Consider the following 18,193-nt stretch of genomic DNA (forward strand, 5'->3'; position numbering starts at 1 on the left):
AACGAGCCCCATGCTGATCCGTTTCTTCATTCTTTTAAGACAGAAAGTTCACATACACACAGCAACCTATTTGGGAAGGGGCTTCCACAGTATAACTCCTCATGAGTTACAAGCAGCCCACCACACAACAGGGGAGGAAACAGTAGTCCATCTCCCACACAAGTTCAATGGCTGCACAACACATGGTCCTCAGTCAGGAGGACATACATGGCGAAGGAAAGTTCTTCACATAACTTACGTAACGTAATCGTTGAAGTCTTTGGATGTGGTACATCGATGCACTGTCTCTTCTTCATGAAAGAAAAAGAAAACGTAAACACTTGTTGCTAACAACTCTGCCTCACTTGAGTCTGTGGAAAATGAATTACACTGTCTTCAGAGGCACGAGTGCACACCGGTTTGGACAGGGGAGGGGATAGACCAGGAACAAGGTATCCCTACCCAGGTTAAATCAAAGTCGAGCGTAAACAAATAATTACAAAAAAATTAACCCTAGATTAATAATTGCTTGGACCCCTAGATTCATCCTCGATTGTTGTCCCTTTTTTTTTATTATTTAAACAAAAAGTAAAACCTCTGAACTGAACAGTTAATTACAAAAACATTATAAATCCTAACCACAAAAGTGTTTAACAACTATGTGCCCTCCATGGGGTGAACAAATCAAACATAACCAACAGTTCTGTTAAATTAATCACACAGGGTGAGATAAACATGAAATTCTTCACCTGACTCACTAACCAACTTAGATTTTAATCGACAATTCTCAGAAAATTTCTCACGTAAGTTAAATGTTTCACTTGTAGTTGCAACATCAGTCTGTACAGTAGGTGAGATTTCCTCAGTTTTCCGAAATTTCCACTTGAGTGATAACCATTTCCATAGCAGAAAAAGAATCATACACATTATGATACCAAATATAAATACAGTTATGCTTATCTCCATTGTTAACATGACATTTTCACTAAAAGCTGATACGCGGGGGAAGGTACCAATCCCCACTAGATAAGGGTTTCTTACAACAATTAGTAATAAAGTACCACCAATCACAAATAAAGAAATACTTTGTAAATGTTTTAACAAAAACTTACAACTTCCACCGGGTCTCGCAGCTGTAATTCTTCAGGCCTCGCAAAGGAACGTGAAACAACCAAATTCAAGTGAGGAATAACAGAAGGCCAATCCTCGTCTAAACAATCTTCTAATGAAGGAAAAACTGTGTGTGAAGATGCTGTTAAAGGTAAAATCTTTAATTTTTTTAATTTTGACCAAGCAGCTGGAATCACATGAATCATTTGGAATTTAGCTTTAGAAAGAAAATCACACGGATAAAGTTCATTAATTTTAAGCTCATCATTCATGTACAAGCGACAATCGCAAGGGACCTCAATGTCCACAGCGCCAGGTCGATCTGCAGCAGCTAAAAACAAGGTTTGGTTCTTATTCACTAAACACTGTACTTCTAGTTTACCAACAGGGTTAGTTAGAAAATACCGTTCAGGACCAGCCTGAGTAATCATGAGGTGGGTTCCCGAATGGCATCTGTAAGCACACAGTTCACCAAGTTTCTCTGCAGTCACGCCCTGAAATAAAGCTTTAGGACATAGAGAACTTCCCATGGCATCACCTGAAAATCTGGGAACAAAACATAAACTGTCTTCGAAGGGACGACAGTCCAACAAATTTCTACCCTGAATGGTCACCAGTTGCTCATTATTTACAGCTAAAAAGTTGGGCTCGTGCTCTAAGTGGCAAGTGTTATTTTTCCAGCGGAAAGGTACCGCAACAAACTGAAATAGTTTCCAATTGGAATTAACATGAACAATAGGTATCTTAAGTTTGACATACAAGTTCTCCTGATAAATGTGACAGCGACAAATAGGCAAATGAAAATACTTTTGTACTTGGGCAACACTAATAGTTAATCTATAACCGTCTTTGTTTAAAATAGTCTCCAAAATTTGCAGTTGCTGTTTTAAGTGATCAGGAGTAACCAAAACAGAGGGTATCTTATGGGAACGACATTGGTCCAAAATTTCAATTCGAGTCAAAGAATGGGATTGCTTGAGCAGTTGTTTTGCCAACAAGAGCTGAAATTGAAAAGAATGCCCTATCTCTTGTACCATTCCAGAAAATTTCACTGTCATAGATTCTCTCAAATCTTTAAGGTAATTAGTAAGGTTAACAAACTTAAACTGAATTCGTTTTAGCACACCGGACATAGCTTCATTAACCACACAAATGGTATTACTTAGATTAGCCAGAGCAACATGATCATCTAAAATTTGTGATTCCATTAATCGAACATGTTGAGCCATTTGTTTTTGATTCAAAAATAAACTTTCAACTTGGCTGGTGACTGCGATGTCGCAACACCACCTAACAAATTCACCAATAGAGGATAGACCCCGTTTTTCTCTCTCGTCATCCTGATTGTAAACCAAATCCTCTCCAGCAGCATCATTTAATTTTGAAATTAACATATCAGAATGAAACATAACCTGTTTCAGTTCTTTGAAAATTTTACACCAATCATTTGAACCATCCCGGGGACAAGAAGTTAAAAGAACAATGCTTTCCTGAATATCAATTAGTTTGGTTGGCCACGAGACCTTGAAATTGAGTGGGACCGAAGAAGTGTATAACATCACCTGAGTCAACGGCTCAAAGTGGGCCCCGGCCACTACTCCGACTGCGTCCCGCTGTTGATGAGGGGAAGAGGCAGCCGAACCGTCGAGAGCCCCCACTAGCACGGCCCCCACCAGCACCCAGAGATTCATCTTCTGACCGTGGGCCTGAGAGGCTTACTTGTAGCAACCTATAACACTCTTAAATACTGATTTTAGGTACAAAATAGAGACTAGAGCACCGTCAACAGCCTTTTATCAAACAAAACAAAACATAATCGAACCTCTGTTATCAATTTAGACACACTATTAACGATAAACGGAAACATAACCTGCAATAAATAAATTAAACAAACATAACATCTGGACACATTCTTACTTCTCTAACATCAGGATAGATTTTGAGGCGACCACAGTAATTTACACAAAATGAAACTCAGGATGAATAAAAGGGTTTCATACGTTCCACATTCGTCACCTCAAACACATCTTTTCCACGTCGACTCTTCTTCAATCGATATAGGTTATCCGACAGCTTGTCCTCCACTACATAGGGTCCAAACCAGCGATGAAACAGTTTCTCGGACAGACCTTTTTTTCGAATAGGGGTAAACACTAACACTTCCTGCCCAATTCTGTAATTTACAGCTCGTCTATGTTTATCATACCTGCGTTTGTCTACCTGTTGCTGTTTCTTCAAATTTTCAGCTGCTTGGCGAAGCGCATCCTTCCAACGGCTGCGCAACCCCAGACTCTCGTCCTCATCTACTTGCTGATTTAAGTTGATCTCTGAGGGTAGGACGGGTTCTCGTCCATAGAGCAAAACAAAAGGGCTGAAATTAAGGGTTTCTTGTTTCGAGGAATTGTAGGCGAAAGTTACGAAAGGTAAATATTCATCCCAATTTTTCTGTGAACTGGATACATACTGAGACATCATCATGGCTAGGGTACCATTTAAACGTTCACAAAGACCATTAGTATTAGGGCGGTAACCAGAGGTCATTAAAGACTGTATGTCCATTAATTTTAACAGCTCCTTGACAATTTTTGAACTGAAAACCTTTCCTCTGTCGGTAAGGATAGAAGAGGGTACAGAATGGCGGCAAATAATTTGTTCCAATAAAAAATTAGCTACATCTGTTGCATTGCTGGTAGGAGTGGCTTTTGTTTCAGCCCACCTAGTACCATAGTCTATTGCAACTAACACATACTTATTTCCTGACGTCGTCTTGGGAAAAGGGCCTAGAATGTCAACTCCAATGCGTTCAAAGGGCTCGCAAACAGGTAAGGGTTGAAGTAGCCCAGCTTTCTTTTGAGGGACCCCTTTCTTCCCTTGACAGTCCCTACAACTACGTACGTATGCCTGAATTTCCTTAATCATGTTAGTCCAATAATACCGACGGGTGATTTTATCTATCGTGCGCGCTGCGCCTAGGTGTCCTTCAAAAATAGGGTTATCATGACATTCACTCAAAACTTCAGCTTTCAGATTATCAGCTACCACTAACAATTTTTCTTTACCAACCGAGTTGGGGTTATTTTTGTACAACACATCGTCAATCAAAGAGAAATTTTTGATTTGTCTGCTAAGATTATTATTGAGTCCAGAAGGGTTTTTCATTTCATTTATTAAAGGTGCCAGACTAGGGTCAGATTGTTGTAATTTAGCTAAATCAACATCCTGTAACACAAATATTGGTAATTCCAGAGATTTATCTTCATCACTTAAAGTTCCCTCTGTTACGGCATTACGACTCAGACTGTCCACATGACCATGTGCCTTACCACTACTATAACACACAGTGTAATCATACTCCATCAGTTTCAAGGCCCACCTAGTCAATCTACCTGCACTATGAGCATTGAACTTTAACCTATCAAGGTAACATAAACTATGGTGGTCAGTAACAATCTTAAACGGTTTGAGGTAGATGTAAGATCGAAACTGGTCAAGAGCATAAATCAAAGCTAAACATTCCAGGTGGGTTATTGGATATCTGGTTTCTGCATCTGTCAAAGTACGACTAGCATAGGCTATGGGTTGTAACTTTCCATCTACTCGTTGTAACAGGGTAGCCCCAATACCCAAGGTACTGGCATCAGTGTGCACTTCAATGGGTAATTTCTCCTGAAAATGGGCCAACACAGGGGCTGTCGTTAATTTTTCTTTCAAAGTTAGAAATGCTTTTTCCTGTTCTGCTCCCCAGATGAATTTCTCATTTTTCTTTAATAAAGAGGACAAAGGTTTCGCAACTTGAGAGAAATTTGGTATGAATTTACGATAAAACGAGGCAAGTCCTAAGAAACTCCTAATTCCTCGTTGATCCTTAGGTTGAGGAAAATCCCTGACTGCAGAAATCTTTCCAGGGTGGGGCTTAATGCCTTCACTGTTTACTACATGTCCCAGGACCTCAGTTTCGAAGTACCCAAATGTACATTTAGAGGGTTTCAAAGTTAGGTTGGCATCTTGCATTCTTTTTAACACTAATTCAAGTCTGCATAAATGTTGGTTAAATGAATTTCCCACTACAAGGATGTCATCGAGATAAACTAAACATGAACCCCACTTTAATCCGGCTAAAGTTTTATCCATGTATCTCTGAAAAATAGAAGGGGCTGTTTTCAGACCGAAGGGCAAAGTTTCAAAACAGTAAGTCCCATCGGAAGTTACAAAAGCAGTTTTTTCCTTATCCTTTTCGGCTACTTTCAACTGATGATACCCAGCATTCATGTCAAGGTGAGTGAAATATCGGGCCCCCGTAAGGTGGCTCAAGAAATCATCTATCCTAGGGAGGGGATATTTATCGTCTTTAAGCACTACATTTAACCGACGATAATCAACGCACATGCGAAAGTCATTATCTTTCTTTCGTACTAACACAACTGGAGAACACCAGCTGTTGTCACATGGCCGAACTATCTTGTTATCTATGTGCTCTTGCACAATTTTGTTAATAATTTCGCGTTCTCCTGGAGACACGCGATAAGGCACAGAAGAAATAGGAGGGCTATCTCCTGTATCAAGGAAGACAACCTTCTCGTTAGTGCGTCCTATTTGTGAGGGGTTCCAACTAAAACAGCCCTTGTACTTGTAAAGCAGTTGCGTTAACTTCTCGTGTTGGTCAGGAGGTAATTTAGGATTGATATTCAATTGTGTCAGATCAAATTGGTTTTCCTCTTTAGCTTGTAAGATGGTTCTTACTTCCTCAGAGGGGGAGGGGGCAGTACCTTCAAATTCATGTAGGTACCCCAATTTCATCCCTGGATGTAAGACCACTGGGTGGGGTGCGGTGTTGGTGATCCATATGTGGTTATGTTGTTTTTGATTTACGATGCTACGAGGGACTAACACTGAAAATCTACTATAAACATCCTCTTTAGGCTCAAGCAAAACCTCATCGGGTAGATCACCTCCCTGGAAGTAAACAGGTATCAGCTGGTGTGTTCGAGCATCTAGACGCAAGTGTTCGGCTACTGCCACATAACCTATCTTCACCATCCCTTCTGGTTGAATTTGGGTTAAGTTAGGTTGCTCTGTCGGAACAGCTGACTGGTTGTCCTTACCAGTTGTAGGGAAAGGATTTATTTGTTTTTGTTCAGTCTGTTTACATTTCGCACGATGACTGTTTTTGGCTTCCCTCACCTCTGAGCATCTAGTGGGGATACTTAAATCAGGATGGTTTAAAGTCAGAGACAAACTCCTATCTCCTATACATGTAATGACAACCCCATATTTGCTCAAAAAGTCACACCCTAAAATAAGCCCTTTTATTTGTGTCTCCACAAGCCCCACAGGATGAGAATATCGAAAACTACCGAGTCTAAAGTGTAGGTGACTCATGTGTTTCAACTGGTGAATTTGGCCAGACACTCCCGAGAACACTCTAGGTTCAGCGGGTTTCCAGTAGTTCTTTGGCATCAACCGATTCTCTAGTAGTGAAACAGCTGCCCCACTATCAATAAACACGGGGATTTCTGTCCCAAAAATTTTAGTTGTTAAACTCAACACCCCATCGCGCTTACAAAGGGACATTTTGTTTTCCCAGGACGAGTGCACTTCCCGAATGTACCCCGCCCAGGCTAGTTTCCCTGTTTCTGGTTATTGTGCAGAGATGGACACCCCCTTCTCATATGTCCGGGCTTATTACAGTTGAAACAGATGGGTCGTCCATCAGACGTCCGCTGAGGCCTATTAAGAGGTCTAGGACCCGAGCCTGGTGTTGTGTTCCTAAATGGGTTACCTCTAAACTGATTGTTTGGTGGATACAAATTGTTGGGCACACCCTGTCTATACTCCTCCCTTGGCTTAAAACTCCTTTGTGATATTGATTGAACACGCAGTGTTTTCATGTCCTCACGTAATTGCTTTAACTGTTTCCCAAATTCAAATAAGGTGCTTTCAAGTGTAGCATTGGTGTTATTCGTATCCCTAATATTCCTAACGGGAACTTGTTCTGGTTTCCCGTTGATTCCCTGTATCCTGTCATGACTCTTTGCGTAGTATAGTCCTGCCTCAATGTTCCTAAGGTTCCCTAATAGTTGCTCAACTGTATTGTTTGGAAATAGCATAACCTTTTCAACAATATCCGACCTTAGTCCTCTTAGTAAGTACCTAACCTTGTTGGTTTCAGACATTTTTGAATCGAGTCTATTGCACAAATGTAAAACATCATAAACAAAAGCTTCGAAGGGCTCATCCCTATCCTGTATCCTTGACTGAAGTCTTAATTCCAAATCTTCTACTTGACCTACTCGTGTGAATGCTGCTTTCAATGCAGTGGCTAGCTCCTCAAATGTGGTTAGGTTTTCTAGAGTTTTTTCGAAACTATCGTACCAACGCCCAGCAGGTCCCCTAAGGAAAGTTGGTAGATAAGAAATACATTTTTGTTCGTTCCACCCATTAACCTTGGCTGCTCTCCTGAACTGCTTCAAAAACTCTTCCACATCCTCACACTGTTTTCCCCAAAAATGACCTGGGTCTACATAGAATTTTCCTGCCTCCATGTTTTCGGAGTCTCCACAAGAATTCGCTAGCTGCAGTAATCTAATTCTATCTTGTAAGTTCACTAAAGGTTCTTCATCAGAGCTACTATTCCCTATTACGTCCTGTATTCCTGATTTATCATCCTCACATAAGCTTATGGTGAACCTCTGTGACATACCTCAACACTTAAAATAATTGAAGCTTAAATTAACTCAGAGCCAATAATGTTTACTATATGTGAGAGAGGAGAAAAAAAAATTATTTTAAGAAAATACATATAACTGTCTGCGACACCCGAAAGATAAGTAGTGAATCAATGATCATTCATCCTAACAAAACAATAATAAACAGACTGGCGATAAAAAAAAATAAAAAAAATTCTCACTATTAATTAAAGTGAACAAGTCAAATATAACTTAAATAGCATGGTAGTTTATCTCAGTGCTTGGTTAAAACAAATGCTTCGTGATTTAACCTAAATAATTGCAACTTATATAACATAACTTGAATTTAAAAAAAATAATTTAAATGTACTTAATTGATAACATAGTAATTAAATAGGTAGTTTGCTTATCCTAACAACAACAACAACAAAATATGCTCTTATTTTAATCTCGGACCTCCTAACACAGGCTGCTGTAAGAGAAAAAAAAATTAACTTAAGTATTTTAAAGTCTGAAAAACAACACATGTATTATTAACAGAAATCAAACGTAACTAATAAAATAATAGGTGCACTGGCCTTTCTTCTCTTTCCATCCTGAAATAAAGAAATGTTATTAATTTTAAAACAACACAAAATACCCTACAACAGACTTTTAATCGGCGCCTCACACCACTTGTGACGTGACTCCGTCAGACGTCCCTCGTACACCTATACACATAACAATAAATAACCTATAACATTGGGGGGTGGTACTGTAGCTCGTAGGTAGGCATGGTACTCGAGATCAAGTCTTCTCCCTATACAGGAAGTGTAGGGTATAATTTATGTACTGAAAAGAGACGTGATTAGTTCATTCAAGCACAGATTTAATTTACTAGGATAAATACTAGAAACACAATAAACAAACTCTGAAAAATAAAAAAAAGGTTAACAAAAGAATTAATAACAAATAAGTTATCAAGTAGATTCACGAATAAATAAATACATTAAATACACATTAAAGTGAAGTCAGCCGGAAAACAATTATCTCTACAACAACATGGCCGTCGCCGCAGCTCCGCTGAGGAACAGTACACTTCACAGTTACCACTACATACATGCTTATAACCAGACGTCGATTTTTCCCAAAACCAAATAATAAATAATAGGGATGGAATAATACTACATTATTTCTTAAAAGATTAAGACGAAGATCGTCCAAGAAATGATCGTTGCGAACGAGCCATGGCCAACCACTTACCCTCTGACTTGAGGCGAAGCAAAGTTGTTTCAAACCGACGTGGACCCGGCTTCCAGAGAGGTCCCCAGGCAAAAAGCCTCGGCCCCTCCCTGGAAGGAGGTTTTAACTACAAAATTGGGCCACTCCGGGAAAAAAAACACGAACACCGGAAAACTTAGCCAGGGGGAACTCGCTGTTCCCCCTCTCCCACAAGGAAAAATGAAAAACAAGTGAAGTAGGCTGTTCCTCCCTCCCACAAGGAGAAAAAAAAACAAACGAAGACGACAGTTCCTTCTGCGCAGGCGCGAGCGAGCTCTCCCTCCCCCTCCTGCGCTGTTCGATTATTTCTGTCTACGTTTCCAAAGTCGGACGCCAGATGGCAACACTAATCAGGACAGAGTCCTCGAAACGAGTACACAAAAGCCTCGCGTGGCAAAACACACAGAACGACAAACAAGAGACTAGCGTAGCGCAGCGGGTTTTTCTGGAACGGCGTGTTGCAACCTCTCAGCGGGCCCTGGCCAGCGACCCGCGAGAATTAGCTAACCACGCAGCCTCGCAAAAGCCCGCGGTGCCTGTAAACTAATGTCGCAGCAACCTATATTCCAATACCCGCGTGTCGAAATCAACCGGCCGAGCCTGGAAACGTGCACGTACACCAACACGTAAACCTGACGAGAAACAAAAGTAAAATAAATTTAAAAAAAAAAAGAATACTGAAATTTCCGGACCGCGACTATATATATATATATATATATATATATATATATATATATATATATATATATATATATATATATATTGTCACAGCAGCACATATGTTTGTAATTTTGCCATCAAATTGACTTTTTTGTGCTTTTTTTTTTTTACATAAATTGAAAGTATTCAAGAACAGTGCATCGTATTAATTTACATTAAGCTTATATTTAAAAAAGAATATTTGTTTATATTTTTTAATAGTCATAATGCTTGGACAGAGCAACTTTTTTAGATATTCGTTACCAGTAGGTACTTAGAAATAATATTATATTATAAAAATAAAGTTAGAGCTTTTGTACAATGCACAAAGATTTAAACTTAAAAATTTTAAGTATGGTAACATTTACTATATAAAAACATAAGCACTTAAAATATATCAAATCTAAATGGCTAATAAATAATTGTTGCCAATATCACATGAATATTAATTAATTAAACAATGCCGGCTGTTGCTGTTCAAATGCAAGAAATAAAAGAAACTGAAAAAAAAAATGAAAAAATAAAACAATCCTCTACGAACTTTAAACAAATAAACATGGTTGTGGCTACAAAATTATATTTTTTTTTTTGTTGGCTATCCTTATAAGTATAATAATTTTTTTGCTGCAATGCGAAGGAATACGAAATGGTTTGGATGCATGCTGAAAAACTACTACTGCTATTATAACAAATGCAAAAGTTGAGACGGCGTTAGCAATCCTTCATGATGAGTTTAGTTTATTCCTGAAATTACCTGGGAATCGTATTTATTTACATTAAGCAGGTATACAAAAAATGTGAAAAAATGTTTGTATTTTTTTAAAGTCATAATACTTGGAGATACCAACATTGGTAGATATTCGTTACCAGTACTAAGTGACAATGTTATATTAAAAAAATAAGTAAAAGCCTTTGTAGAAAAAATTTAAGTAAATATTAGTCTTCACATTTAACGTGCGTTTTATGCACAATAGTTTGTTCAATTTATACCTAAATATCTCATAACATAATTGAAATGACGAGGATGAATCACAAGAGAACACAGAAGTGGCAATGTTGCTGCGTAGCACAAAACACGCACGCACGCACACACGGGCGACAAAAATTACTATAATACTAAATTTTGATTTTGAAGAAAAATTGTTGTGAGAATGTTTCCCGCCTTATGCGACTACTCTGTATCACAAATTGTTCATCGAAGCACCGGAAAGACGAAACACGTAAGATCACATGGATCTCGACTGGCGGTGACGCAGGATGGACAGTTAACAAGGGCGCTTGAATGCAGGCTATGGTCGCGGAACTGCGGAGTGATACGTTGCTGTAATGCAGCAAGTAGTCTGGATGTCGCTCGCAGATTCTATCTTCTAGTTTTCAACTGGAGAGGGGGCAAAGAGCGGTACAAAGAAAGTAAATCCTGAATAAATTGGCTGATGGGCATTGATTGAACGGGCAGGACGTTGCAGGCTTGCAGAAAAGGACTTAGGCGTAAGGATGGCGAGGAAAGAATGGTGGGAACAGCGTACAAACTGCGTTGGCGAATAATTGGCGCGAATGTGGCGTGATCTAGGGCCGGAGAACGATAGTATGTGCGATGTGCAGCACTGACAAAATGAGAATCTAAGCTAATGTGAACTAGTTAAAGAATAAAACTTTTATACCGAAATGCTTGAAGCCGGAAAAGTGGAATATACGATAAATTACAATTTCCATATAAAATTACAAAATTACAAAATCCACAAATCATCAAACATTTAAATTGCCATAAAAATAACCTAAACGTGGCATAGCTGCACATATGTTCATAATTTGATCCTCGAAATGACCATTTTTGTATATTTTTAGTTTTTATATATAAATTGGAGGCATCCAAGGACAAAGACTTCATAAAAACTGTTTTTTTTTATTTTATTTTGATGAATTTTAGGAATGTATTCATGAAGTAATAATTTCTCTGAATGCTTAAAAATCATAAGTAGACAAAAATGATATGAATTTTTTTGAAATATGTAATTGATTAACAGGATTTGTATCTAGGCTAATATTATAATTTTGTAAATGTTTTTATGATTCGTACATGATATGAAGTGATTTTTTCTCAAACTTTTATTAAATTAACCATTTTCAGTTAATATGTCACTCTTTTACTATTTAAATGATTTACATTTTTATTATTTTATTTATTAATATTTAGATTTGTTTATTTATTCCAAACATTTTGGTACTAGTGGCCTACTTTCTTTAAATTATCCATGAAATGGGGGAATTTTGATTTAATGAAGTTTTTTGGACACAGGTAATTAAAATGGCGTATGTACAAAAAACTGCATTAAATCACTAGGGGTCTAATCGTGCTAATAACTGCTGCAGTAGTGCTTATTTACTGTAATTGAAAATATTTTTTGTGTGTTTTTAAAAGCTTACCACTAATATGTTCACAGGTAGGTGACTGCATTTTACGAGGAAATCGACACTGGTAATTACACATTACTGACTCTTGAGATATGCGAGAAAACCCTGTTGACCTTTTGGACAGACCTACCGTGATACATGGTGGCGGTACATCCGGTAAGTTAGTACCAACTAATGCGTAAACTTAGGTATTGGCTGTTTTACTATTAGGTATGACTTAAAACTTTTAAATTACAACCATCAAGTAAATTAATTCATTTAATGCATCCTTTACAAAAAATCTTTACTTAAATTGTACATTGCACACCTTTGTGTTGGTTATAGACTTATGACTTGTAATACTTTTGCAAAAATTTTATTTTTCCACAGCATTTAATCAGTAAGAATGTGAATCATTCTTTTTTTCATTCAGCATAGTTCGCTAGAGGAAAACGCTAATGACAGAGCTCAACTTTAAATGGACCTTTAACCAGTGTGGTTTAGACGTCAGCAATAAATATGCACTCTAATGGAATACTGGATAGTCAACATAAGACTAGGTGGACGCTCACAGTTAATGACCTGTAGCACTCTCTGAAGCACAATAAACAAGAGTTCTGTATGCAACAGGAAACAGCTTTGCCTTGAGGATTCTGGCTAGAGGCGAAAGGGTAGGTTCATACCAGACAAAGAGGTTGATGTCTGTCTACAAGCGGTTAGAATAATGTTTTAAAGATAACAACTTTGTACAACGCCCTATCACAACTTGTCACCGACCGTATTAAAATATAAGGTACAATAACTTATAAATATAAGAACAATAAGAACTTTTAAATTCACTAAAATTTAATTGTGGTTACAGCTATTGAAGTATTGATAATAGCATTTCCTGCGACTGGAGTCTGAGTGTGGTGCCATGGTTACACCATTTTGGATTGTGACATCTTGGTCGCTATTTTGGACAACTTCGAACTTGAACTCGGCTGCCATCTTAGATGAATTTGACTCTGGCCGCCATCTTGGATGAAATAAGCCTTGGCTGCAACATTGGATGAAATATCTAAAACCCCGGCCACTATCAGGCATAATAATAAGATCCACCATCTTAGATTCCATCATTTTTAATTCCAGAAAGTTCCATCAATGTGTATTATAGAACATTCTGCCATTTTTGTATATCATGGCCACCATATAGAAAATCTGTTATTATTAGTTTAAAAATTAAATATTATAAAAATTATAATACAATTCTATCAAAAAATATTATTGAGTACAAAGTCGTCAGTTTAAAAACGGCAAGTCCAAACTATAAAAGTCCAAACTATAAAAGTCCTTTACCCAGGGTGACTAACAGCAAACTGAGCCCGCCATGTGCTATAGTTTTACCGTCTTATATAGTCTGCTGCTGCCATTTTTTTACCCTCTAGATGCAGTATTGTCAATAACCGGATCGTCAGATATCAAATCATCCGTCATCTTGGTCACCATATTAAAATTTTACTCATAATATATTGATTGGCTCGATCGATTCCTGTTCTTGGTTCGATCCTTCCATGTCTTTGCATGTAAAATGGTAATTTTAGCTTAAAAGTACCCTTTTTTTATGTAAACGTGACCTCATTTAAGCAAAATTGAATTAAAAAGCAGAATTCGAGAGCTGAATAGTATGCGATATTACAAGAAATAAAACTTTAAATGTGTAAAAATATCGTTTTATATTATATTATTATAGAAACAAATATTGTCCCTTTAGAGTTATTCTACCTCTGTATCTACTACCCAAGAATTAGAGAATCTTCTTCGCCAAATACATGTTGGGATATATCGCGAATAGGCACGAGGTCTAAGTCATGGGCTCCGATTCGCAAAAATGGTCACATGGAAAATTTATGAAATCCTTTTCGCATAAAAAAAACATTGTCGAAGATGCCTTTATGTTTAAAGATACAATGTCACCGACATTATCTTTAAGATTTTGTAGATATTTCTTCTTCGTGTTGGGAATCACTGTCGGAAGCAGGTGATCTTTGGGCTTTATTATCGTTGTAGAAGTCACAGTGGGATTCTAATAGGTTTGGCAAGATATCCAACCAATTTTGAATTCCGTTAGCCGCGAACTGTAGTCACTTATTGTTGCGCAAAAATCTGTTAAATTTCTCGACTACAGAAGCTTCAACATTACATAATTTAGAGTAATGGAACATCGATCTTACGTGCATGAGACAGAACGATTCTAGCAAATATGGCGGCCTTTAGCAGAACAAAAAAATATGGCCGCCTCCAGCAGATGAAGTCAAGATGGTGGACGTAACACCATCCAAGATGGCAGATGTGATGTCAAAAATCAATATGGTGAAAGGTTCTACCGTAACGAAAAGTGCAACGATAGTGAGTGGGCACACGATTTCAAGAAAATGGAATTCAAGTTGGCGGATTAAGTCATAAGTTAAGGTCAAATGTTGAGGTCAAGTTTAAAGGTATAAGTTCAAGGTCAAAGGTATAAGGTCAAGGTCATTCAATATTGCCGCAGTAACATCACAATCCAACATGGTGGACATCGTAAACTCAACTACACTCCTACTCATGGGACAGCTCAGATCAGTATATACTGTTCTCATTTCAGTTTTATAATAATACTCTCAAATAAATATTTGTCTGGAGTAGAGTGCTTTGGTATGTCATTCCACAGTTTGATAGCTGAGTAGGTAAAGGATTTTTGTAAACTTTACTTCAATGTGCTGAAACTGGAAAATAATTTTGTGCCTTATTAGATGGTTATGTTATGTTTTACATAGTTTTAATAATATTGCATAGGTTTTTAAGCTTTCTATGTATTTAATTTTTGCTACCTGCCTATTTAGTTGTAGTAATAACCTATTACGAAATAAGTCAATTATTTTTATTTTCAAAGAACTCTTTTTTTGTGACACTTGCTTGACGTTCACCATAGCTTTACTTAAGGCCTGATTTAAATTGAATGAAATATTTTCCAAATAAACATCACAACAAACAAAATATTAACTAATAATTTATATTTATAGTCCGTCTACCATCCTGGTTATAATATATTTTATATAATTTATTTTGAACTTTCAAAAAATGGCTCTTTGGGAATGAATCTTTAAAATTTCAGTTTAGTTAACATCTATATATATATATATAAATGTGTGTTTGTTTGTCTTTTAGGCGTTCCTAACCAGTTATCCGATTGTGATGAAACTTTGGACACTTGACTTTTGTAACATGAAGACGATCACTGTCTAGGTGATACTTCGATACAGCCAATCCTTAAAGCAGAAGTTAATTATTCTTGACAGTATTTCGTAATTACATTGTTAACGCATCATTCATCCGATCTGTATGAAATTTCGCATACTTGACCTTTGAAACACGAGGTAAGTTGCTGTCTAGGTGAGATAACGTACAATAGGTGGGCGCGTGAGTCGTATCGGATAGTTACCAGTAAATATTTTAGGACAGTTCCTCTTTTCTTTTGTACGAATAATAATTGTGGCACGCGAGTCGTATCCATGGCGGTATTAGTCTATGAAGTGGGTGTCTATTGTGAAGTCGAAGTCAACTGGTTAGCAGTTGAATAGCAAAACAATTCGCAGCTGCATAAAGGTAAATGTATATAAAATATATTTTTTAATTAATTAACTGTTACTAGTCTCTATCACGATTTTTAAAAAGTTATATTTCATAAATGTAATATATACCCAAATAATTTTTTATCAAAACATATTTACAAAATAAGTATTTATTGCCTCTGCTTAATAATTTTAATTAAAATTAATATTTAGTTTTTAATGTTTAATGACTAATTTCAGCTTTAACAAACCATATAATTAACTAAAGTCTTAAGATCCAAATCTATAATCTAATAAAATACATTAACGAATTTTTAGCCATATATTTATATTCATAATTACTTATAAAATCATCTAAGACAAATATTCAAGATTTAAACAGTTTTATATACTATTATATCTATTTTAAAAATTTGAAGAAATTTTGTGTTAAAACATTTAAAATGTTTGATCTTTCAAAATTGATTTTGATGGATGTTTGTTTCACTTAAAAAATAAGCAATAGAAAACGTATTATTGTTTTTATATAATGACAACGCGAGCATTTATTAGGGTTAAGTACGTTTGATTTTTATTATTTAAATTAGTAATACTACCAAATATGATTTTCAAGTTTTTATTTTAGTTAATATTTTAAACGAAAATTTCAACTACAAAGAACATAACACAATTTAGAATCCCAGTGCATTGCAGTCCATATCATTAAAACTTATTAAAATATCGTTACTGTATTTGTAACTGTATTTGACTTAGAAACTTGGGGGGAAATATTATTTATTGCTTATCAAACCTTTAAAATTTAGTTCATGTGCCGAAACATAGGCCCAGATTGTTTGTTTGTATTTACTTTTGCAAACATTTAATTTAATATTGTGAATCATTACAAAACAGTATCGAGTGTCAATGTTATTTGATTACAAACAGAAAACATCTATCAATGTGAATGCTCTCTGTGACTCTGTGGACCGAGTCGTTTGCAACAATACATTTAAAAACTTATTTTTTTTATTACAACATTTAATAACACGTATTTTTCCTTGGTTAAGTTTAATTTTGAAAAACATTTAATATTTCGGTTATTGTTGTAATTGTGTGTAATTGTTTTGGACTTAAAGCTTAAATCTTACGATTCGTACGGGCCAATAGTGTACACACAAACGTGTACATGAAGAAATTAATATTTTCTTTTTTAAAATTACTTATGAACTCTATTGCAGGATTTAATAACAGGGCGCCAGAGGTATTCAACATGTAACAACAAAATAATACTATCAATAATTATTTTTATTGCATTAACCATAGCATGAAAAACCTCGAGTCATGGAATCAACAAAACCAACAAATATTAAATAACTAAATGAGTTCAGTCTATGGGATGTCGTAGATAACCTGACTCTTAAACAAAATAAAATAAAAGTATTTAAGTTCCTGAAAGTGTTCACAAAGTAAAAAGTTTTGGGGTTTGCTCCGGCTTGCTCGAGCATGAAATTCCTAGCTTCTGGACCTCTGAACTTGTGTGTGAGTAAATTGTGGATTTTTAAACATTTTTGCCGATATTTGCCGAAAGTCAATACTCACGTAATTTGATAATAATTCAAAGTTCATCCTAATATTGTTCAACTACATCGACGGTAAAATTTACGTTAGCGTCCCAATATAAAGACGATGCAGACCATACCTTAACTCTGGACGATTAAGATCGTTCAGAAAATACGTCGTCACTCACGTAAATTGAATGCAATTCTTCTGCATTCAATATCAGGGCGTCGCTGACTATTGCCCTGTATGCAGACGTAATTTTCACAATAATAACGTCGAAATTAGCCTCGCCACGTATAAATATTCCCCGAGGGAATAAACTTCAACACGCACTAAATGGCGTCATTTTCCACTCTTTTTCTTCTCTCTTGCCTAAATTAATTTTTACCTAAGCCAATAAAATGTCATTATTACACAAGCATAGGCTCGTTGAAGCTGTTCCAAACGCCGCGCGATTATTTATATCAGCAGTTGTCATGACGACGCAGCACGAGCTGCGCGCGCCGCCATGCAAGAAACAAAACAAAACACTGCCGAAAGTCCGGGAAGCGGTATTAACCTGGAAGGTAAAACAATAACAAACAGTTTCAGTTAGTCTGATAATACCGTAGTATTACAATAGGAATGCGCCATATGGACGTTTTTGAACGGGCTGGCAACGATCGAAAGAAGGTTGGGGACTTTTTGAAGACCGAAGGACGCTCGAAGTTAAAGCCAATATAGTTTTTTAAATAAATATAACAATTGAAATTAAATAGGATTGTGTGTATTTATGACACAAGTAGATGTGCAAAGCTACGTGTGTAGAAAATGTTTAAGGAAACATGTAAAATTTTATTTAATTGTGGATATTGCGATTGTCGCCGATACCGTAAGTCACGCCATTGTGGCGCTTGTTAATTTCCCTAATTGTCACCGCTACCCAAAACACACATCTGA

The sequence above is a fragment of the Bacillus rossius genome, chromosome 1 (assembly GCF_032445375.1).
Source record: "Bacillus rossius redtenbacheri isolate Brsri chromosome 1, Brsri_v3, whole genome shotgun sequence".
In the NCBI taxonomy this organism is placed as follows: Eukaryota; Metazoa; Arthropoda; class Insecta; order Phasmatodea; family Bacillidae; genus Bacillus; species Bacillus rossius.